This window comes from Platalea leucorodia (assembly GCF_965183815.1).
Source record: "Platalea leucorodia genome assembly, chromosome: 20".
In the NCBI taxonomy this organism is placed as follows: Eukaryota; Metazoa; Chordata; class Aves; order Pelecaniformes; family Threskiornithidae; genus Platalea; species Platalea leucorodia.
This window is the reverse complement of record NC_138842.1, coordinates 4,367,067-4,390,642: the sequence shown is the minus strand read 5'-3', so window position 1 is coordinate 4,390,642 and position 23,576 is coordinate 4,367,067.

Below are 23,576 nucleotides of genomic sequence, written 5' to 3'. Positions count from 1 at the left end.
GCATCTTCACGTGCTAGTACAAATCAAAAACATTATAGGCATTCAGTTAAATTCCAAATCTGGGCAGAACACACACACTGTAATCCAGAACCCAAAGAACTGAGCTGGCAGGCTCTTTATATTATAGCTGGGAAGGAAGATAATTTACTTTCCTGGTCAGGACTGTGTACTGCTTTTTCATTTAGCCTTGCACGGTCTTTATCACAAGGAGCCTTCATCCTTTCACGGGTTTCTTACTACTACATGCATACCATCATTATTATTATTATCATTTGAGGGGTGAGAAAACATGTAGGAACTGTGGCCACAGACCATGAGAAATACTCCTGTGCTAAATACTAGAACAAAAAGAAAACGCAATTCCTCCACGCAGTTCTTACTTGTCCATTGCTTGAGTCAGTTCTGCAGCCTCAACAGGAGTAAACACGGCTCTCCCTCAGTCAAGTAGGTAGCAATAACTCAAAGATATGCAATGGAGAAAAGCAGATTTTGAACTGTAAGTTAACATACCTTCAAGCAGGCTGTTTCCTTTCTGCCTACAACTATGTTGCAAGCATGCCAAGAGTTAATTTACTTAGCTCATAAACTGAGATATCTTTCTTTAACACAAAAGTGTGCTTTCTTGCTCCAGCTTTAGCCAGACTAGACAGGTCAGATGTTCCTACTGATTACGCTGAACTTCACAGCTTTCCTTTGCCTCCTTTTGCTTCTTTTAACAACAACTGCTTTGCACAGTTTTCTCTAGTTTAAACTAGCTCTCACCATCTCCCCCCACCCACCTCCAATAAACCCAACCCCCTTTCCCCTTTCACCTGCTGTGTTACTAGACAATTCCTGCATTCTGGTCAAGAGGCAAGCAAGATGAAAAGGGAGAGTTGGCTTAAGGCAAAGTGCTACTCTGCAGCACGGGAGAAAAGGAGAATTTAAGGATGGCAAAAACTGCTGTGCAATGCAGTACATAAAAAGCTATGTAGGCAGGCAAATTGTACTAGTTTCTCTGTCGTGAGGCCTGTCTCTTGGCCCTGTTAGTATGTTGCTCAAAAATTTATTCATAACAAGACTTCATACTAGAGTTAGACAGTGGGATTTTATATTACACTTCCTAATACACGGATTTTGAGTAAGTCAGAGTTATGAGCAATTTACCTTGGGGTTAGTCAAGCTTCAAGATGGTAACAAATAATAATACCTACCTTCTACCGTAACTGTGTAAGAGCTAAAGTTCTTATGTGTGTCAGGTCTGAATTTTCCCTTATGCTCAAATACAAAACTGATTTTGGCAGTAGCAGAAGAAATACACGTAATATTTAAGTGTAGTATGTAGACTTTTCAGTGATGACTATATGTAGAGCACGTTGCCTTCCCTGTTAATCAGTTTTGTAGACTTCATGTAGGATACTGATCCCCTCTCAATGTGATTAACAACCAGGAATTCTCAGTATTACATTTTTAACCATATAATATGAGGCAAGAGCTGAAGAATTGTTTGAGATTTCAACATGCGATGTTGAGATTTCAGTGAAGACTGGAGGGTAACAGTGAAGACTCGTATTCCTATGAGGTGAAGAGTGCCTTCACTGTCATTAACTCATAGGCAGGGTTCACATTTTGAAACAAAAACTGTAGCCAAATTATACAGTGAAAATAGTTCTTACTACCTTTTCTGGCAGCACCGCCACTAGTGCAAGGAACCTCTTCAGCAGACACCATGACACTGCTGGCCCACGCATATCTCCACTAGAAGAGGAAGGAAAACACAGAAATTAATCTTATCCTGCAAACATTTGCAGGCCACTGCTGTTCTCACGACAGCGTCAACACTTACTGTAAATAAAGTTCACAACGATGCTAGAAAGGCACACCCAACTCACAGTCCATTTATTCTTGTAATTTAAGAGATTACTGCTGGGGCATCACCACACAAAGAACTCTGGGCTGGCTACTCATGAGGGTAACAAATTCTCAAGGGTCCTACTACAGACCTGTGATGTAGCAAATTCATGTGTGATGTAGTAAATTCATGTAAACATGTAGATAAACCATAAGGAGAGAGACAACATTGCACTTACAGAGTACAATTATGGTGCCACTCTTGGGCCTTGACATAGTCTCAGAAATTTCTTGAGCATTACACAATCTAGGGCATCCTGATTTACAGAAACCCCAATGATTTGTTCCAGCCTCATCCTCTGACAAAAACTCTCAGACATTGTTAAGCTGGCTGCGTTAATTTCTTCTGCTACTAGAGATTTTCACAGAGGAACAACATCTTCTCCTAAGTCATGCCCTATTACACCTGCTTTAATCAGGTCAGTTCATGAACAAACATTATTTTGCAACGACCGAAAAACTAGTCCAGACTCACCAGTGTGAAAGATCCCCTGGGAGCAGATATTTTCTGGCAGCACTACACACCCCATAATCACTCAATCCATCTAATTCCAAGTAACAGCACCAGAAAGCACAATGTAGTTTGCATTCATAATGACACTCAATTTCTTGCTCAGACTGTAATTGAGTTTCCTTCAACTCCACATTGTGAGGTGAAGTTTATTTTTAAGCTGAAAGAAGAGTTTTAATTTGAAGGTGCAAAATTTGAGGCCATAAATGAAAACCAAATAAACACAGAAATGCTAGATACAAAGGTATTTACCCCCAGCACTTGTCTACCTAGCAGATTCTCTGGACTAACCATAATCACCACAGCAACATGAGCTAGCGTTTCTTACCTGCAAGATGCTATCTTCAAAGCTCATTTGGCATCATTTAAATGCTCACATTACAAAGCATGCTATTTAGGAAACAAAGCTCAACTGGAATCAACTTTAGCTGGTTTGGTGCTGCTAAACCCTTGAAGTGTTCTGCTAGGAATTTCAAGCAGAAAGCCCACTAGCCCAGTCAGAGCAACACAGTATGTTGGATTTAAGGACAAATAGGAATTTTCTAGCAGACCCGTACAGCAAAGCAGCAAAACCCCCAAACAGTCTAGAACTGTCTTTTATTTAACAACCTACTCTGAAACACCACTGTGTTTTTCAACTAATGACACTTTAATTGGAAAATGAATTGCGGCGGGCAATGATTCTTTCTGAAAGGACTAGAAGGCTAATTCGTTCTGTCCTGTGTTTCATAAAAATTTCAAGCAAAAACCTAAAACAAATGAGAGAAACCATTGTTCTATTTCTTGAAAAAACAGAATGATAACAGACCTCTGTGAAAAAGTGCTTGAAAGCATACTGCTAAAGGTTTAAGAACAGCAAGTACCCCACCTCCAGGAGCTGAGCCTGAGGCTACCTGTGCCTCAGGGAGCAACTGGAGAGCCTGGCAAAGCCACAGCTTTTCCAAGGAAAATATCCTGACCCCAGGATCAGCACAGGTACAGCTGGCTGGTGGCTGCCCACGGCTGGCGTTAGCCACGGGTAAAGCCAACTCGTGCTCCATTTTTCCCTACATTCATGGGTAGGGCAGCAGAACAAGGGCCCCAAGCTAACAGGAACCACGGACGCAGCGGGTCTCTCACCAAGCCCTCCCTGAGGCGAAGCGCAGCCTCAGCTCACCACAGGAGGCCCTGCCGCCGGTCCCCCCCCAACCCTTCCAAGCGCTGCCTGAGGACTTACCGCAACCACAGCCCAAAAAGCACAACTTCAGCAGCACGGCCAAATATTCCTTGCCTACTCAGACGTACAGCACAGGCGAGTCCGTCCGGGGCACCGCAGGTGGCTGGACACCAGCCCCGCACAGCCGTGCCCAATGCCCGCTAACGAGAGGCTGCACAGCTGCTCCTTAGGGTGGGCTGCCCTGCCTGTCCAGGGCCACCTGCGCACTCCCACACACCCCCCACGCAGCCAACTTTCTCAGTGACGTGTTTTGCAGAATAAATACACTTTGGAACAGATACGTTTTGGTATTTATACTTCTAAAATATCCAGGTTATTAAGAAAGACAGGCTTTTATATCGAGTTCGAACAAAGAACTTCCTCGAAGGAGGGAGCAATACACCGAAGCCCATTCCCGCTCAGCAGTAAGAAGGCGGCAAGGTGTGCAAATGCTGCAGAGATGGGCAATACACAAATGCAACCTCCAGTTCTGCGGGGGATGTGTTTAACTCCCTGCAGGCAGACAGCCCTGCTGAAGCTGTCTGCAAGCACAAAACCAGAGTATGTGCACCGGCAAAGACTTACAGACATAAAGTAGAAGCTTTTCCCTGTTCCCAAGAGCTTCTAAGATGAATGTGATAAATATTCTTCAGGGTAAGAAACATGCACTTAGATGTAAAATAGGCAGAAAAGATAAAAAACAGTAAAAATGGTAACAGATTTCTGTGCCGAATGAAATGGGTTTGACAACTATGAAATCTCTCCCCTGCAAGTCAACAAACCCATGTGGTGTCATGGTACCTGAGGTCTGTTCAACTTAACCGATCCTTTTTTAAGCATGAAGAAAAATAGTAATTTTATAACAACTATGATACAAATAGCATGGCTTTGAAACTTCACAGACAACTCAACTATTGCTAAGCCTCTGCTCCTCCAAATTTCACCCCAAGAAAGAGTCTGTAACTGGCCCTTTTGTACGCTGTAGTGGAACCCCGCTGTTAGATTGATAACCATTCGGCCTAATCTCATTCCAGTCTCAATGGGAAAAGCAGAAGGTATTTTATCAGGCACCTACTGTCAGCAGGCAAGAAATGTCCTAACCTGAAACTATCTCGACAATAAAAATATTGGAAGTGATTGCATTATTTATTTTTCCAACCTATGAATTCTTCAGTCATTCAGCACTTCTCTTCTGTCCCACTGTTCCAGCCCTACATAGTCTCCATACTTCTCCAGCCACCACTCTCGTAAAACTGGAAAACAGGCAGCTTTTTGGGCTATACAACTGAGAAACTACAAGAATAACCACATTGTTCTGTACGAGCCTCTTAGGCAGAAATTCCTATGCTGTCAGTTTGCCAGGTCTGAAGCCCTGTAAGCCCTTCACCATCCTAGGCCAGGCTTTCCAATGAAGCAGCTGAAACCCACACATATTGCTTCCTATCCTGCTGCAATAATCTCTGCTGCTGGCCTTATTTAGACCAGTACAACAGTTTGCTTTACGTACTCAGAAACTATTCCAATTTTCTTTCAAGGTGACACTAATGCTTTCAGGGCCACCTCCCTCTGGAATCTCTGCTCGGCCTCGCATGAAGCATCACTGTATGCTATTCTGTGAACTCAAGAAGATACCTTAAAACTGTCAAGATCTACCACAGGTCTGCGGTTTGGTGGCAAAAAAATTGCACAGCAGAATTTTGAAAATCTTGCATGAGCACAGTACATACTTGTCTGTCTTGAACAAATGATTTACAGGATCAGGCTGCTACATAAGTGATTGAATAGGAAGAAAATACACCATATCTATCTTTGTGAAAAGATCTGAACACCTAGAATAGTCTTTGGCTGAAAGGAAAATACACTTCCAAACAAGAATTAATTTCCTAGATAAGAAACTTCTCTCTTTTCCTCAAGAATCTCTCACCTAGCTTCTCTTTTTCCTAGATATATTGGCCCTCTGTTAAGTCTGCATTATGTGAGGCAGCCTGGTCTCAATAATACTCTGGTCAACAGCATACTGAAGGACTCCCCTGTAACTGTCCCTTCTGGCCTTTCTGAGACAGGGACAGAGAGGGGACACAGCTCAAAGCCATGCCTTTGAAAAGGCTCCCACTAACAGGTGTCTCTCAGCTGTAAGAACTGCTGTGACCTTTGTTTTAACTATGTAGAAAAACAAATTATTTTGTGCAAGACAAAAAAAAGGAAAATGCTGGCACCAGCCTGAACCCGAGTAAGGAGAATGCGCTGGTACCAGCAGGGAAGGAGGAGAGACTGCATGCACAGATAGATTGTGCGCTCTCCTCTCTGCTGGTACCAGCAGATCCTCTCACCTCCATGTACCACTGCTGCCCCAGGCTCTGACATCTCTCTGGTCCCTCCCTGTCACACAGGCTGAGTTCCAGCAGCATAGAAAAATCCTTCGCGGCTACAGCTGCCAGACATGAAGACTTTGTGCACTAGGCAGGGAAGTAAAGGAAGCAAAATGGCTCAGGTAGCCTGTGACACTTAACCGCCTGCCTTCTCTATTACAATCAGAAGCTTAGGGAGAGAATATGGAACATCAGTTTTATCACACCACACGGATGCTAACGATTCACAGATTTTGAATGCCAGAAAGAATCACTCAGAAACTAAGATAACTACAATAAGAAGCTGAAAAGCAGAACTGAATTAGGAAAATACAGAACAAAGAAGCAAGACACGAACACATGACAAGTGACATGAACTGCAGGGAGATGGAAGAAAATGAAAGAAAGAATTGGGTTATCCTTCTGTAACTTCTCTGAAGCGATCACTGCTGATGCAAATCCCATGAACAGTATAATTTATCACGTGAGTAAACTTACTTCTGGTAGAATTCCTGAAATATCTCACTCGCTCTCTAGGCCTGTTTTCCAGGCACTGAGTCAAAATCTCAGTGACTTCCCTGGCAGTCTGAGTGGTCTGCAAATCAAAGAGGGTGCACTTAAACAGGAACAGTCCCAAGCTGTGAATCCTAAACAAAGTGTAGAAATGCACTTAGCAGAGTCACGGTAGCAATAAGGACAGGGGGAAAGATGGACAGAGGGAGGAACACAAAGGTTTGCTGAATGGATGGACTATGTGAACCAGCTCAGCAGTGCGTCAGTTCTGCACAAATAAAAACCAGAATATGTTGAGTAAGAGAGTAGATAAGATCCACAAGACAAAGTGTAGGGAATTCCCCCAAAGCAGAAAGCCCAACAGCCTGAAGAAGCTACCTTTACTTCTCCTGGGAGCAAAAGTGGTGCCATAGAGTTGGGGAAGGGGGAGAGTTAAAGTTCAGGGACCACTCGCAGCAGTGCTTTGCATCTGTCTGATTTTGAGCTCCGTTCTGCTACCTGCCTGCAGGGAGGGCTGGGAGGAACAAGCAGCCATGCAGAAGCACTACAGTTATGTGACAGAAAGAGGAAGAAAAATACACATACAGCTATTTTTAATTTTAAAGAGGCCTACAGCACTAGTTCCCTGTAGCCTTCTCCTTTCTTAAAGAAAAAAGAAAAGGCTGGTTTGTGAGAGGAGATTTTCAGTTTGTAAGTACCGCATTATCAAGACAAGAAATGTAAGGACAAGACTATGCAGACGTGAACAAGGGCAAGAGCCAAAGCAATGGCAAACTAGGCCAAGAGGTACACAGCAACAGATCACAAAGATCACAATAAAACCTTGCAGAAAACAACCTGGAGACAGCAAAAACTTTTGCAGACTCCCTTGGTAAAAAAAAGCGCTAGTAGGAAGGTCAGCTTATTACTTTAAACAACAGAATACTGAGCCCAAAAAAGACAGTGCAGGCACAATCTCTCAGATTATTCCAGTCTCAAGATGCCAGTTCCTAAATTGCAGCTATTTAGTAACCTCCCTTGGATCTAATTTGATCACTTTCTTTGACCACCCTTCACTGTCCCTAGTAAACCAAACCTCCTATCCATGAAGGCTGCCTTTTTCCCCGTGCAGTATTTTGTTTGGGTGTTTTTTTTTTTTCCCCCCAAAATATAAAGTCACCCCAAAAGAATGACTTAAGGACAAAGTATATTTCACATGTAATTTCCTATGGGATTGTAACAGACAATACCTGAAGTCCAGACAAGGATTTTATCCCAGGAAAATTGATCAGTTTCTTCCTGGTACATAAATAAGGTGCCTGTGATCTGAAAGGGCTCAAAACCAGCCTTTTTATTAGTTCTGAGAGTTAACATACTGTCACACAAAGAAGTATTCATTGGATGTGCTGATGGGGAGACTGCTAACTTAGAGTACTACTCTGCACTAGGTCTTTCATCTAAGGAGGTCCATGTGCTTTCTAGAATCAGAGGCCTGAGTTCCTCCAAGATTTGGAGAAGCAACTTGATGTAATGCTGTCGGCTGGCTCCATTTACTTAAAAAAACAGTTGTGGAGAAAGGAGAGCATAAACCTATGCTAATAGTCCAAACAGCCTCAGCTCCAATTTTCCACCAAGGTTCAAAAGACTCCCGAAGCACAAACATTAACAGATCTACCCCAAATCATTTACCAACAGAATCGGAGAAAGCAGCTATTTGTAGCAACCTCCCTATTTACATATGCAAGTCTTCACGTGAGATCAGAAGCACAACGCTGTTGTATTGCTATTTCATTTCAGGTGCCCAGGTCAGTCATTCCGGGAATGTGTAGGGCTTTCTCTGTCTTAACTCTCTCCACTCCTTTGCTGTGCTGGGAGCAGCACAGCCCTGGCTAGAACCAGTCTCCTCTCTTCATTGTGGCTGAAATGAATTTGGCTTTAAATTCCCAGGGGGATCAAGTCAGCTGTGATAGATTAGGCTTGAATTACTCTATATTTCTGTCCGGAATAGCCAGGCATGAGCTACTTTGGAGGAAAGTTCATTACGTCCTGAACAAACAGAATGTTCCCAAGGCAAATCTCCTCCCAGTTCCCAGCTGGCCAGCTGTAACTGAGCTTTCTTTACAGGGTACACACCAGGGCAGGTCAATGGGGGTGCTCGAGAACTGCACCCTGCTCCCCCTCAGCATCACCTAATGAAGTACGAGTAGTAACTCGAAGGGGAAGGAGCCGCTTGGCTGCGCAGCCTCCTGCTCAGATCACAGCTGGATCCAGCTTGCTTGTCGCTGAGATTAAACTCTTCCACAAGGTGAGTTTCTCCTTGAGTCCAGGATCTACACAACCCAGTCTCAAATTTCCTCCCAGTCCAGAGGGTGAATGGGGCAGGAAGGCAAAAACCCACAAAAGAATAAAACCAGAGGGGAGTAAATTCTGCTGTGCAAATACCTCGTTTCTGAGCTTAGCTAACAGTTTTGGAACTGCAGTTTGCTAAGAGATGGTGGAGAAGCCAAGGTAAGCAAAGGCTTTATAACACTACAAAGTCTTCGTCGTTCTTAGTTACTGCTGACCTACAAAGCACAGGTAAATACACTGCAGGAAAACTCCTTAGGGTGGTAAATCATTGATAGGGGACAATTGCTGATGTAAGGCTACTACGGATCAAATAACATTTACATCTTAAAATTATTTCTCCAGGAGAGAGTTCAAGGACTCTTTACTTAGTGTACCACGCTTCTTTCACTAGAAGAGAAAAAATTAACTCTGGCTTCACTGACAAGGCCACAAAAACCCCCACAGGTCCTGACCTCATCTATAGCAAAATATATCGACATTTCATGTAAGTGGAGTAAATCCAACTTCACAGCAGCATGCAATAAGAGAGGACCATGTCTTTTTACAGTTCCAATTTCTAACTCCTGCAGCAGTGTTGTAATGTAACTCCAAACCATGAATATCCACTTTTTCCTCTGATTTCTTCCCTGGTATCATTTGTTAGCATATCCATTACCTGGCCCTTTTCCAAAAAGCTGTTAGCCCAGGATCTACACATAGGACTGTGGTAATTCACCTTCCTGCCTTCTAACATTGCAGTGTAGCTCAGTCTGTGGATCCTAAAAGAGCCTGGTGCTTCAGGCAAGCTTCTTTTGAAAACACTGTTTCTTACACCTGCCAAAAAGCAACTAGCCTCAACATCCAGCATTACAAGAGGCCTTCGACCTCTGTGTTGACTTCCTTGTTGACCACAACCCAGTTATCAGCTAGTATCTCCCCTGGCACCATTTACAAAGGCCAACCTGTCAGACCTATGCACAATAGCTCTCCAGTAGAATTTAGTAAGAGCTGGGCACCTGGAAACCACAGCTTTTTTAATGACACATTTGTTACTTTATCTATGTTTGGCTTGGCAAATTTGCTCCAAGAAATAGCCTATTTAGCAGCTTTTCTCTCAATAAGAATACCACAGGTGCAGACTTAGTATGGTTTTGGAACTACAAAATATTTGTTTGCTTTGTTGCTCAAAGCTGTAGGAGTGATGGGCTGCAGCATATTTCTCACAGAGAAGAGTGCATATTTTCTGCTGTTTTGGGCTTTGATTTGTCAGAACTTACACTGGCTGACAGATGGGTGAGGGGGAGATTGGGAATCAATGCCTGTTGCTTTTGGTAGATATAAGTGAATTATCCAGGTCTCTCTTTTTCAGGGTGTAATACTGCCAGTCAGTAAAAAGTAACACGGAACACCAAGTTTCCTCTTCCTCAGTTCAAGTTTCTTCCAGCTCTTCTAATGACTGAACTGGATACCTGACTTACTGTAAGACAAGATTTTGTCCTGCTGAATTTATGAAGTCATCTTGTCTATCTGCTACTCTTTCAGGGTTATTGTTTTCTTTCCTAGGAAAAGCTAGCAGGGGTAACTATTCCCTTCATCTGATTTTCATTTTCTCAGATTTCTTGCAAGACTGAATTCCATAAGTTCAAGACAAAACAGAGACTTCCCACTGAAGTAGCTGTTATTTCTGATGCTACCTTACAAAAATACCGTGTCCCAACAAATTTTAGATCTCCACAAATCCAAAGCAGACACCACTTTTGCACTTCCCTAGTTATCAGCACAATCTCATTTTGCAGCTCCATTGCTTCATGCCTTTTGCAACTGCAATCAACAACGCAGTGAGTCAGTAACACGATCTATGCTGACCGTTCCTGTATCATCGAAGTATTACATGTCATAGTGCTTCTGCAATTCCACAGAAAAGAGATGTTACCTGCTGGATCCAAAGTATGCATTAAAATGTCAGAACAAACGACACACACAGAGCAGGTGTTATACTGAATGAATTTGAAGCAGAGGAGTATGGTGTCTCCATAACTACAGATTTCCTCCTTGAATTTAACAGAAATTAGTTGCTGCTTTTACTTCCAAAGCCAGGAGTAGGAATTTGAATTGCTGGGTGACTGAGATCTTCCCCCGAGTATCAGTTCCTTGCAGAAAATATGGATACTGCTTTCCCATGATATGAACAGCTAAATACTTCCAAGATTGTCATATAGTTCTCACATAAACAGACACAGGTGAATTTCACTGTATGACCACCAGCGTGTAGGGAATCTTACCGGAGAGTCCCAACAGCCCTTTTCTTACTTGGGGGCCACTGTTAAAAAATAACATTTTGGAGATCTTTTTGTTTAATTTGAAATACTTTCAGCAACAAAAGAGTTGCATAAAACCAAGTGTTGCAACTTTAAAATTGTTTGTGAATTTATTCAAGATCAATGTACCACTGGGTGTTGTACAGAGAAAAGGTATGTTCTCAGTGATTAGGTTTTACAGCCTTTTTTTTTTTAAGAGGAACTTTGAAGAAGAAAGGTTCATCTATAGCTTTTGCAAGATTATCTGAATTTTTATATGCAGTTTTAATATGTTTCTTATTGTGCTGCATATATACAAGTAGTTAGCACAGCAAATCAGCAGGATTACTGACTCAACAGGTGTGCGAAAGGTGGGACAGGGTCCATCCCATGGAGATATGACCCATCTGAGGAGTTATAAAGTTATTTATAGAAGCTGGTCAGGTAAAAGTTGAGATAAAAGTACTAAGGACTTGCTATTTGAACATGTCAGTAATTCCAGAAATAAAACTACTGAGTTAAAGATGAACCAACTGGGGGCTGCATCTTGTCCTTATGCCAATTTCTGTGATTCACTATACAAGCCCAGTGTCTGCAAGGATCAAGGCTTCGTTTGGCAAAGTTATTAAGCATGTACCTGGCTTCAAACTGATTCACTGATGAACTAGCTCAGCAAGACTATTCTTTTCTCATAGAAATGAGGCATTTACTATTTCAGGCTTCTGGAAACAACTCAACAAATTCAGTGTTTCATCAAGGAATAAACCAAGAAGCATAAAGATGGCCTCCAAAACTCAGTACCAAGCAACTCCTCTGATTTGCCATCGTTAGAGTTTCCCAGTTCCTTTGGAAAGGGAAGCCACAGTTTTATTCTTGTTGCCCTGTGGTGAGTGACTCCTGTTACCTACGGTAGAAACACAATATGCTCATGGATAGGTGCTGGAGACCCAAAGAAAGTCTAAGTATTAATTTCATTCAGGTCAGGGGCTCACCTTCTGTGGGTGGAACTTCCAAAAGCAAGATTGCTTGATTGCCTTATTTTCAGGATTTCACTCTGGTAGGTGACGCTTTCGAATCTTCCCACTTCCCCAATTTAGCTGCAGAGAGAAGAGAAAAAGTAACTGATAAGAGAAAATCAAATGTAATTCTTGTACTTCTGTGGTACACACCATGTCATCTATGACTCCAGTACTTCACGCACAATGGGAGGATATTAACAAGCAGTTCCAGTTTTAGTTTTTTAGTTCTGAAAATAAAATTTCCCATTTTGACTATAAATTAAAAACCTCCTTCTTTACTTCAGGCTTTTATTCCTCCCCTAGGAGTACAACTAATATGATATTCTCTCCTCTCATGTTTGAGAACAAGATTATAGAAACATCTACTTCAGGCTACCTACCCAGGAACTTTGGAGTGACAACGCTGTGATCTTTCAGCAGAGGTGTAAAAACAGCTTTTTGGGAACTTTCATGTCCTGTGAGGGATAAAAGCATGGTATTAAAATGAAGAACTTTCAAAAGAACATTTCCTGGAGGTAGAACTGGGACTATCAGGAAGAAATCTCTGTCCTACGCCGAGGCAATCCTGACTTCCACTAGACCATTTTCAAAAGCAGCCTTAATTTCAGTGTCCAATTTCTGGTATCTTAGCTCTGTCTTCAGTAAGTCTTCAACATCATTAGGTCCTATTGTCTCTGAGTGGAGCTAAGGATGCTCAGAGGCTCAGGCTGGGAATCCAAAAGGAAAATCCTCTTTAACTTTCAACCTTCACCTGTGCGTGGGTATTTCTTTAGCTACAAAGGAAAATAAAAGCATCTCCAATGTGGAGATTTGCAAATTTATGTACAAGTGACTTTGAGTAGTACACAAAACTCTCACTCGGGAGCTGTGATGCGTAGTGGTCCTGGTTCTGGAGCAAATTCTTCACCTGGCCATTCTCATCCGCCCATTCAATTTCACCTGCAACACACAGAAGCCTAGGTCAGGGTTCAAGGGCAGGAAGCTACTAAGAGCTATGGCAATTAAACTCAAGACATGTCTCAGCTATGCAAAGGTAATCCACATCTGAAAAACAGCCCTAAGTCTGGGTGCATTTTAGTTGAGTACTATGATTCAGGACCAGCTCCGAGTAATTACCTGCCTCTTATCCTAGCGGTCAGTCAGCCAAGTTACATTGATGCTTATGCCTTTAGTCAAGGCAAAAAGTAGGTCGTACAACTTGGTGCAAACATCTTTTGCTGTGGGATAAGCTGGCTCCTAATACACTGCACTTGCTATGGTCTAGGAGAATTCAATGGATAGCCATTATGGTTATGTTCATCAGTGGCAACTTGACAGGCTTAGTTAACACGACTGTATTCAAGGACTGAGTGTGAAAACCTGCAAAGAATCTGCCAGTAGATCTGGGTTGTTAGCACATTCCATTGTGCTGGCATTGTAATGAAATTCTCATGGGATATTTTCTTCAGATGGACATTTTCATTAGATATTTTCATTGGACCTTTTCTTCTAACAGCATTTAAAAGCACTGTATCTAGCTGTGTATGTGTAAGAGGCGAGGATTAACCAGATAATGAGCACAGCTAAGGGCAGCCTCAGTTAACTGCGACAAACACCATGAGGAACATTATCTGGCTTTGTTAACACACTGGGAGGCTTGATGACAGTTTCCTGCTGGAACACACAATCAGCAGAAACCACCCAGCTCATTTCAGAACTCGGAGCCACACACAGACATAAACCAAAGAGGTTCCTTTTCAGGGAATACCTTCCTTCTCACAGCCACAGCAGCATCTGATGCTCTCCAAGAGAAGCTGAACTTTACACTGAATGTTGGAAAGGGCCTTTTCACTTTCTGTTGAGAGAGGCATAAGTCAAAGCAGCCGAAGAAAAAAACCCAGCCCTGTGACCCTTCTCCAAATTCCAAATTAAGTGACCCTGCACTCAATCACTCTTATCAGCAGTCTCAGGGAAACGGCACCCTTCTGAATGTGAGGGGACTTCACAGCTACTCCAGACAGCATTGGACTTCCAGAAGATTCCATAGACCACTAGAAAAAGTGGACAGACCACTATCAACAGTAAATACGTCAGAAGTAGAACAAAAACAATGGTTGCACCACTCCTCTTTTTATTTGTTCTTTTCTTTCCAAGGAACTATTAACAGAGCGTGAAAAGAAATGCTGTGTAAAACTCTGGTCTTTTCATTGATATTCTTTGATTTTGGGGGGAAGAAAAGACCCAAAACATTTTGAAACTCAAAAATGTTTACTTATAACCGAAGCACACTTGTTAAGAACACCACAGTGCGAAAAAAAGAAAACTTCTAGCAAAATTACATATACGCATATCTTTGTTTTGATCTAAAACAAAAAATTGTTTTCATTGGAAGACTGTTACAATGAAAAATTTGACAAATTTTATTTACTACTGCCTTCCACCCTACCTTTTACAAACCTGGAACCACAAGTCACAGAGATAACTTTATCACTTGTCTGGGTACCATGTTTCCCTGTGGATATTAGAGACAGCAATCACTGAAGACGCTTACCTCCATGTAGTACTGTTATAAACATATCTGCTGATAACCTAAAAAAGAAAGCAATGAGGAGAGCAATGACAGTTTTTTCACTACTATATTCTGGAACAGGCAATCCCAGAGAGTGACCTACAGGTGTTTCATAGTGTTTGCCTGTAGGTATGTTTTGCTTCCTAAAATCCTCCCATTTTCTGAAAGTCCCTTCAAAGTGTCAGTAAGTACCTGAATTCTCCCAAGGTGAAGCTGCAAAGGAACCAAAACAAACTTTTGTTTTTGGGGAGCAAGCTCAGAAAACGTGGAACCACCAAAATGAGTAGATGAGGACAAAAGACTTTGCAGTTCCTCTGGATCCACCAAAGACACCAGTTAGTGGAAGCAAAACTGAGAGCTTCTGCCTTGGCTCCTGGGCACTGAAATCTCACCTTCTTAATACCCACTATGGTTATGCAAAGGCAGAAGGAGTAAACACAGATTTGTGTCTAGGAACCAGGAAGGAGCGGGTTCACACATAAGCAATTCAGTAAATATCGCAATGAGAAGAGAATAGCCTTTGCTGTTGGAAACAGTTGGCTGCAGCCTACCTGTGGGGGTTGCCAAGGTACCATGCTGGCTCACAGTCAAGAAATTTTATGTTGCTGTCCTTCACCTGGAGCTAAGGAATATTGTGCAGAAAGAGATGGAGCAGGTGTTCTGATTCTGCTTCTGTTCCACAGAAGCAAAGCCCACTTCACAGCCAGGCCTTCTTGGCATCATACAGAGAGGCCAAAAGAATAAGAATGGTAGGAAGGGTATCTTCAGTTTAAAGATCAGGATCCCAGAGAACTGGACACCAGCAGCTACAGTGATCCCTGCAGTCACCGCTACAAGGAATAGTTTAAGTATACTCTTTGCTCAAAAATCACATCTCTAGAGACCTTCAAGGTCTCTGCCAGCAGACCTTAAGGAGATCAACACGCATATATTGAAAACATAGAATCATAGAATCGTTAAGGTTGGAAAAGACCCTTAAGATCATTGAGTCCAACCGTTAACCTAACACTGCCAGGTCCATCTATACCATGTCCTCGAGCACCACATCTATCCGTTCTTTAAATACCTCTAGGGATGGAGACTCAACCACTTCCCTGGGCAGCCTGTTCCAATGCTTGACCACCCTTTCGGTGAACAAGTTTTTCCTAATATTCGACCTAAACCTCCCCTGGCGCAGCTTGAGGCCGTTTCCTCTCGTCCTATCACTTGTTACTAGGGAGAAGAGACCGACATGCACAGGCAACATAGAGATGCTGGGCAAGGCTTAAAAGTATGGCTCTAAACTATACTTGAAAAACCCTCACAAATATCCTTTGTATCAGAGATCATAAAGGTTATACAGAAAGCATTGATAAGTAGGTAGCTTATGGTCTCACATGTTTTCTGCTTTACTGACTTAACAATGAAAACTATAGAATTAGTAAACAATGTCAGGAACCTCAGCTTCCTTCTCAAGCCTACAAATTATTGATAATCCAAGGCAAATATGAAAGTATTTCAACCAGGTTAAGAAAACAGGATGTGGATTATTCATTCCATATTTTACCAAGTACATCTCTAACTAAATACTTATCTATTCTGATACTTGAGGTACTGCAGCTCTGTCCACAGACACACACACTCTCCCATAATCCACTTTTAGCCATTGCCAAGGAAGCGCCAGGTTCCTCAAGGAAATGAGCTGGTGGCTATTTTACTTTGCAGAAGATGAAATAGTTCTGTCTCTTCAGTCCTCTGAGGAATGCAGCTCCTCTCTGTTTCCAGCAGCAGAGCTTCATCCCTCTTTGTGGCCCAGCAGCTCAGAAGAGGGCTGAGCTCCCCATGCTTGTTTGATGTTTGCTGTCTGTTACAGAAATTCAAAACAAGCAGAGTGCAAATTCAGTGGACAGCATCAAAGGACTGCTGTGCTACCACTAAGACAGCCTAGTCCAATGGGCAAAAATCCAGGACAGGATCTACTGCCAGCACTATACACTGACTCAGTGACTCCAGAGTATGTGGCAAGCTGCATAGTGCACATTGATAGCATATTCAGGCATTTGCAAAGCTCACTGTATCTGAATTTCAAAATAATGCAAATGATCCACCCCTAATTACACCAAAACCACACCATTAATTATTTCAAACTCTAAGCATTACAGTCTAAAAATTCAGCAACAGCTTGAGGAAAATGTTCAGTTCAGAAGACATCCTGCTTATTTTAACTCTTTGTTTATTTACTACTATCAACCAGTATACATAAAGAGAACCAGCTGCCTTATTCTCTTGCTGGTAAATTGCTCCCTAAGATCACAGATCTTGGCTGTATTACATCATTTTCCTCAGAAACCTTTTGTGATGAACAGAAAAGCTCTAACAAATTAATTTATAAGAAACAAAAATCCTCTGTTTGTGTAAGTACCTGCTGAGTGAAAGAAGGAAACAAGTCTACACATGTGAATTAGTCAAGCACTTTGGTCTGCTTATTGACCTTCCAGTGACTTCTTTTTAATGACCTGCAGCTCAACAGCAGACATTTGTGTGCGCATTTTACTAAGGCAACAAGGATGAGAGACAACTTGTCTCCCTCCATTTTGTAATCTTATATCCTATCCACTACAGGGAAACAGAAACTGCAATACAGACTAAGATTTGTTACCTGGATTAACAAGGTCTGAAGGTTGCTGCAGATTCACCAAAGCTTGCTTGATCTCACACAGAGTCTTGGCAAGGGGGGAAGCTGCTATCAGGCCCCCCACCTCCAACTCAGTCAGATAAGCCAACTGGAGATCTAAACCTGAAGAAAACAAGAGGACACTTTTAAGCCTAAAGGAAGAAGAGGCTCTTTATGTCTGGATGACTGCAACATACATGCTGCCACAAGGAAATACTGTATTGAGCAGAGAGTATGCCTACCCAGAGGCTGCGAGGATCACAGAGCTGATGCTATAGAATTCTCCTGACCTCCCCATATTAACATTTAATTAGCATAATGATACCTAGTCTGTTGTGGTTGCTTAATATATAGGTGTAAAGGGTCTGTGGGGATGAAAGTTCCTTGACTTCCCTCTTACACAGGAATTGAAGAGGCATAAGTGGCTTTCTCGAATTAGAGAAATTTCAGTTGTCCACCTCAGAAAAAAAATTTATGTTAAAGTAAGAAATAGCATAAAAGTAGTTATACATTTGCTCTGTTAGCAAACATACATACCCTCTCTTAATCTAGACTTCACTGAATCAGCCTTCTACTGTGATCTCTGAAAAGCACCCGTGGCACCCACAACTAAGTCACTGGCCTTACCATGTTCTTCATGTCCAGGGAAGCTGAAAAAAGCATCTTTCCTACTGAAAAGCTCACATTGCTGAGGCAGCTCATGATCCTGTGGGATAAAAAGGACCCAAGAGTTAAAGCAACAGGCAAGTGGAAAAACTAGCAGAAAGGTGAGAGATGGTCCAACAACAGACACCTGCAACTCACCTGCCCTTCCACTACTTCTGATTTACTTTCACTGGCCAAGCTGTCCAGTGAGGGTACAACTGCCACCGCATCCTGTCCTTGGACCTTCTGCTCCATCTCTCGCTTCACAGCCACGTTCTTGTACAGAGCATTCCCAAGCAGCATTTCCAGAGCTTTCATTAACGCTGTTGCCTCTTGCCACAGAGCACCTATAATGAACCCAACAAGCAATTTAAATGGACTTCAACAGAACTGCATGAAGAACTGTATCTCCAGAGCAAAACCAAGAGCAGGAACCTTTCTTTGGAAATTCCACAAGATGGCTCCAAGATGCCTCATGCTGTAACATTTCCAAATAACTCTGTGCTTACCTACTATTCCTAAGCTGACAGACCTGTGTTCTCATTGAACTCACGTGAAGACAGGCTGTCAACTCTTACAGAACTACAATAACGCTGGAAGACATGATCTTGTGAGATCTCATCTCACGTGTACGAGCCATGCCTTTTTTTAACTGGTCCACTGATCCTACCCTTACACTCTGTGCTTTTCTCTTTCTCTACACTCTGGTTCTCTCACCTGCTTGGAAGTTGTCACTACAGTGTTCATCGCATTGTTCAACACCCACTGCTGCCCAGCTGCTGTCTGCGTGTTTATGCCCACAAATCCTTTGCCTGGCAAATATTTTCAGGCCTTCAGAGTCCAGCGCTTCCACAATATCCTGTTTCAGAAAGCAGCAGTATTACACTCTGCAAGCCTCACAATCCACCCATTCCACATTCTGCCTCTCATATCAAAACAGAGATGAGCATAGGTATTTTATGCCAAAATAAGGTACTGAAAGGAGTAAGACCTATCCCTCCATAAACTGCCACTTCAGGGGAACCATTTATCTTACAAATTTCATGTTTCCAGGACTCCCTTCCCTCAATTGTTTCTTCACACTGACCGTGAGTCTTTGAATCTGCTGGCTGATTCCGTTGTAAAACACCAACACATCCATCCTGTGCTTTGCCAGCTGAGATGCCAGGTGCAAATTCTGATCTTCCAGCTTATCATACAGGGTGCGAACACTGAAATCCTCCAGAACCCTCAGTGCAAAACGTTCTTCTGAAACACAAGGTAAGTCACACCCTTAACCATTGGCCACAAGTCCATTCTAATTTATTTCCCAGAAGGGCACTGCCTGTCCATAGGAGGCAACAGAATTTTGTGTACTGTGAAGAAGGAAAATGGATGAGGGAAGAGACGTAAGAGAAGGTCTCGTTCCTTAGTGAGGGGGAGGATGACAGAGCGTTACTATCAACTCCTAACTTGCCCAGTAAACTGTCAGGGTGCTACTTCTCTGTAAGCTGTTCTCAGCATCACTAGATGGTGCCATCTGCTGGGCTCTGGACTTGCTGTACCCTGTGGAACATCCTGAAATTCCCAGGATGAGGTCATCCCCAGAAGGCAAACAAGGCCCATGAGTCATGTACCTTCAGAGAATAGAATGACCAACAGGAGAACCCAAGGAAATATTTTTAAAGATCTTTATTTTCTTCACTAGTCATTTGAACCCGCTGTTGTTTTAAAGGGCTTTTCAGGGCTGGCTACTTACCCTCCTAACTCCTAAGGAAAAAAAACACTAACCCACTCCAATGACAGGGGGTTACACTCCCCAACTGAAGAGATCAAATGAACCTAGAATGGAAATGTGGTATGCACGTGTGTAAATGTGTGCAAGCATGCGAGCGCATAGCAGCCAAATTGCCCGTGTAACCTCATGTGTGCGCACAAATTTCTGGGTGAGCAGGTATCGAAATGTCATACTAGAGAGTTAACAGAAGACAACGGAACGGGGACTAAGGGGGAAAAGGCCAACGGGAGAACACCTGGGGTTGGCACAGCCCTTCACCTGCATTATGCGCCACTCCTTCCTCTCCAAAGCCAGCATCTTCTCCAGAACCACGAGGGCCAACTGTCTGATAGAACTGAAGGCTAGAGAGAATGACAGAAGAGGGTGAAGAGCATCTCATTCTTCTCAGTAATATCAGATACTGCAGTATCACCAGCCTAGTTCAAGCAGAAGGATAGGTTTCTTTTCTAGATTTTTAAGTCAAAACATGCAGGGGAAGCCTAGGCCAGGTAATTCAGGCAATAATTCTCTGTGCAGAAGACACAACAGAGCTCTTATACACCATGCTGGAAGAGAGCTGGAATACTGCTGGGGAACTCCTGGGTAATGCTAAGAAACTCCCTGTGCAGCTACAAACGCAGCGTACTGTAAAGCTGGCAAGAAGTCCAGCATCGGGGACTGAGAGTGTCAGTAATTGCAACAGGACATGCTTTTGTATTATCAAGGTCTGACCTCCTGATAACCTACCATGCAAAGGTGGTTTACCTGTCTTTGAGGAGGATGTACTCTGGTGGGATGTGTGGCTCGCCCAGGCTCCTCCATCGTGGCTTCCAGCTCTTCAGGGGGCTAATGATGGGGACAGCAGGCTGGAGCACTATAGCCAGGGTTGTCAGCACCACAATTAGGAAGCCCAGAACAAAGAGGACCGCTGGGGAAGCCAAGAGGAATGGCAAGAAGTGAGAAATACAGGCAGCAGTGTATATCAACAGCACAGTCTCCCTTTTACACTTTACTAAACACTCTCCCTCCCACACAAACCCAACATTTAGCAACTTTTATATTCATTACACTGGCTTCTGCTTCTCCCCTTGCTGATCTGGTGCATGCAGGCAAGGAGGCAAAATGTTTTCAGCACTGGTAGCTAAAGGTGACAGAACCAAGGATCACACTTGCAAGCCACACTTTCATTTCTATTGCTTTACTGTCCTCTCACTGATGGACAAGGGACTGGTATGTGCACAACACTTACACAGAGGTACGGCTTTGAGGAAAGACCTTAACTGCCCTTGTGTTTAGCCTTTAGTGAACTTTTAAATGATGCATTTAATTTCAGTTTAGTTTATCACGGAAACGCACTGGCACTTTCTGCTCTCAAGCCAAGGGCAACAAAGCCCTCAATTACTTGAATTCTTCAAGCAGGGTGTGGGGAGAAACACAACTGCTCCTTCCCTCTCTCCTCAGCTTCAGCTCCTACACAGGCAGGTTCTTGGCTAGAGAGCAGTGAACTTTGGGAAGGGAAACTCCACAGGAGAAAAGGATTAAAGCTGACAAAGCCAGTGGTTTGATGGTATTCAAAAAAAAAAAAAAAAAAAGCTTGTTTAAACACACCTGAAGAGGTACAAGAAAGGTCATGGCTAAGCATCAAGGTTCAAGGTAGGTATCAGTGTTTTAGCTGTACCTGTGATAGCAGCCCAGTTAGGAGCTAAGTTCAGATCCTGTTGCTTCAAAACCCCATGTTTGGCCAGCTGGAACAGAGAAGAGGGCTGGAAGGACACACCTCTGGGGTCACAGCCCACATTTGCTTCATTCACAGTCACAATCAGGAAGTGTTCCTGAATGGTCCTATCCCTGAAAACGTATGTCCCAGACTCCAGGAAAACATGGGCAAACCTAAAAGGGAGAAGTAAAAAAGGCACTAGTTGATCCAAGCTTCCTTTAGCCTCCAGCTGTGATGATGGTTAAACACATGGACTTGAACACACCAGACTTTGGTGTTTTCACATACTGCTCACTGCCAAGGACCTACTGATTCTGTGAGAGACTCACTCTCAAGTCCTGACCGTAACACATGCACTATTAATCACACCAGATATTACCAGGAGATGTTGAGGTGAGTCTCCTGGATGAGGTGGTCTAGCCTTCGGAAGGGTCCAAAATCCCAGCTTGGGTTGCTGTTATATAGATGCTGCTTCTGATAAACAGGGTAATGGCTGGATGCACGATCTAGGAACAGTTCAGCACAGTGTCAGCAACTCTGACCCACTTCAGTTAGGATAACTGACATTGGTCTGGCAAGAACTATGCAACTGCATTTCTTTTATAGGTCCATGCAGTGTCAACTCATTTAATTGAGGTATGCATTAGAAAGACTTACGCTTTCTAACAGAGGAAAAATTGTGTCTCTATTCTACAGAAACCCAGTTAAAAAGTTAAAAACACCATGTAAGTCACTGGCAGAGCCTAGACTGAAGTTCTGGAATCCCCTGAAGGCAAGAGAGACGGGGAGGTGAAGGAATGTGCTCATACATGCAGCACTACCAAATGTGGAGTCATTCCTCTAAGTGAGTCTAGACACATATATCTGCAAAGAGCACACAGACCCAAACAACACTCACTGTGGGAATTGATGCTAAGCTGGAAAAGGATCGCGTCTCCTGCTTCCAAACATACTACTGGGTTAGGAATGAGGGGCAAGGAATGGATATCTTTGGAGGAAGCCCTCTGGACTCGACGGCCTTTCTGCAGCAACAGATCTGATGAAAAATCTCCTGCCACAGGCAACAGAACAAAACAGAATGAATTCCACAAAATGATCAGCATGTGAAAACACCTAACCCTTGGCAATGAAGAACAATTTCTTTTGCATCTGTGGGCAATTGCAGCTCACAATGCCAAATTCTGCTCTCAGTCACGCTACAATAAACAAGGAGCAACCGGAATCAGGAGCCAGCACACACTTGCCAACAGATCTGCCTCCAAACAGAGTTTCCTTCTAGTTCCTTGGAAGGTCAAAATCATCCTACAATCTTTATTTGACCTGTTCCCAGGGAGCAAACTGTGCAGCCAGTGCAGGTCCCCATGGTTTACTCCCAGACAGAACAAGATCTCTCCCTACTTTGTAAATAGTTTGGAGTCTCTGACAATAAATTCCCTCTGTGCCAACTTAAAAGGAAATGAATGGCTTAGTCTGGCTGGAACTTAGGTTCACTCTCAGAGGCTCTCAAGCCTTACCCATGAGAAATGCATCCAGAACATCTGTGCTGGAGACAATGAAACCTAGCACTCCACTGGGACCAAACAGAACCAAATGCACCCGCTGGCTTTTCTGCACGTGTTCATCTGGGCCCAGAACGTTTGCCATTTCCTATTAAAAAGCAGAGGGGAACACTGATCACTGATACAATCAACTCTGGACCCAGACCCTGGTTTGTGATTAACCTTACCTTCAGCTGTGCAAGACTGCTCTAGTGAGGCTTTTTCCCCACCATTCAGGAACTGTCATTTCTCAGTAATGCCCCAACCTCATGCTTGATTAGTACTCGGGGTAATGAGACATAGCGAGCCTCTCCTCCCTCTCTACGTACAGCTTCATATCCTTCTGTAACCTCAGCCCCCAGGAGTCCCTTTACCTGACTGTAATCTATAAGGGCTCTCTCCAGACTTATACACTGAGAAAACAGTCCCCAACTCCATACTTACCCTCACTTCTCCTTCATTCATCCTCAGAAGAAGCTCTCTATTGATACCAAATCCCAAGGAGATCCGTGGGGCTCTCAGCAAACACAGCTGGTCACAGAGCTCCTCAGCAGAGACATACTGCTTGCAGTGACATCTATAAAGTGGACAAAACATCTTGATTACTTATGATCCCTGAGCTAACAGCTACAACATACT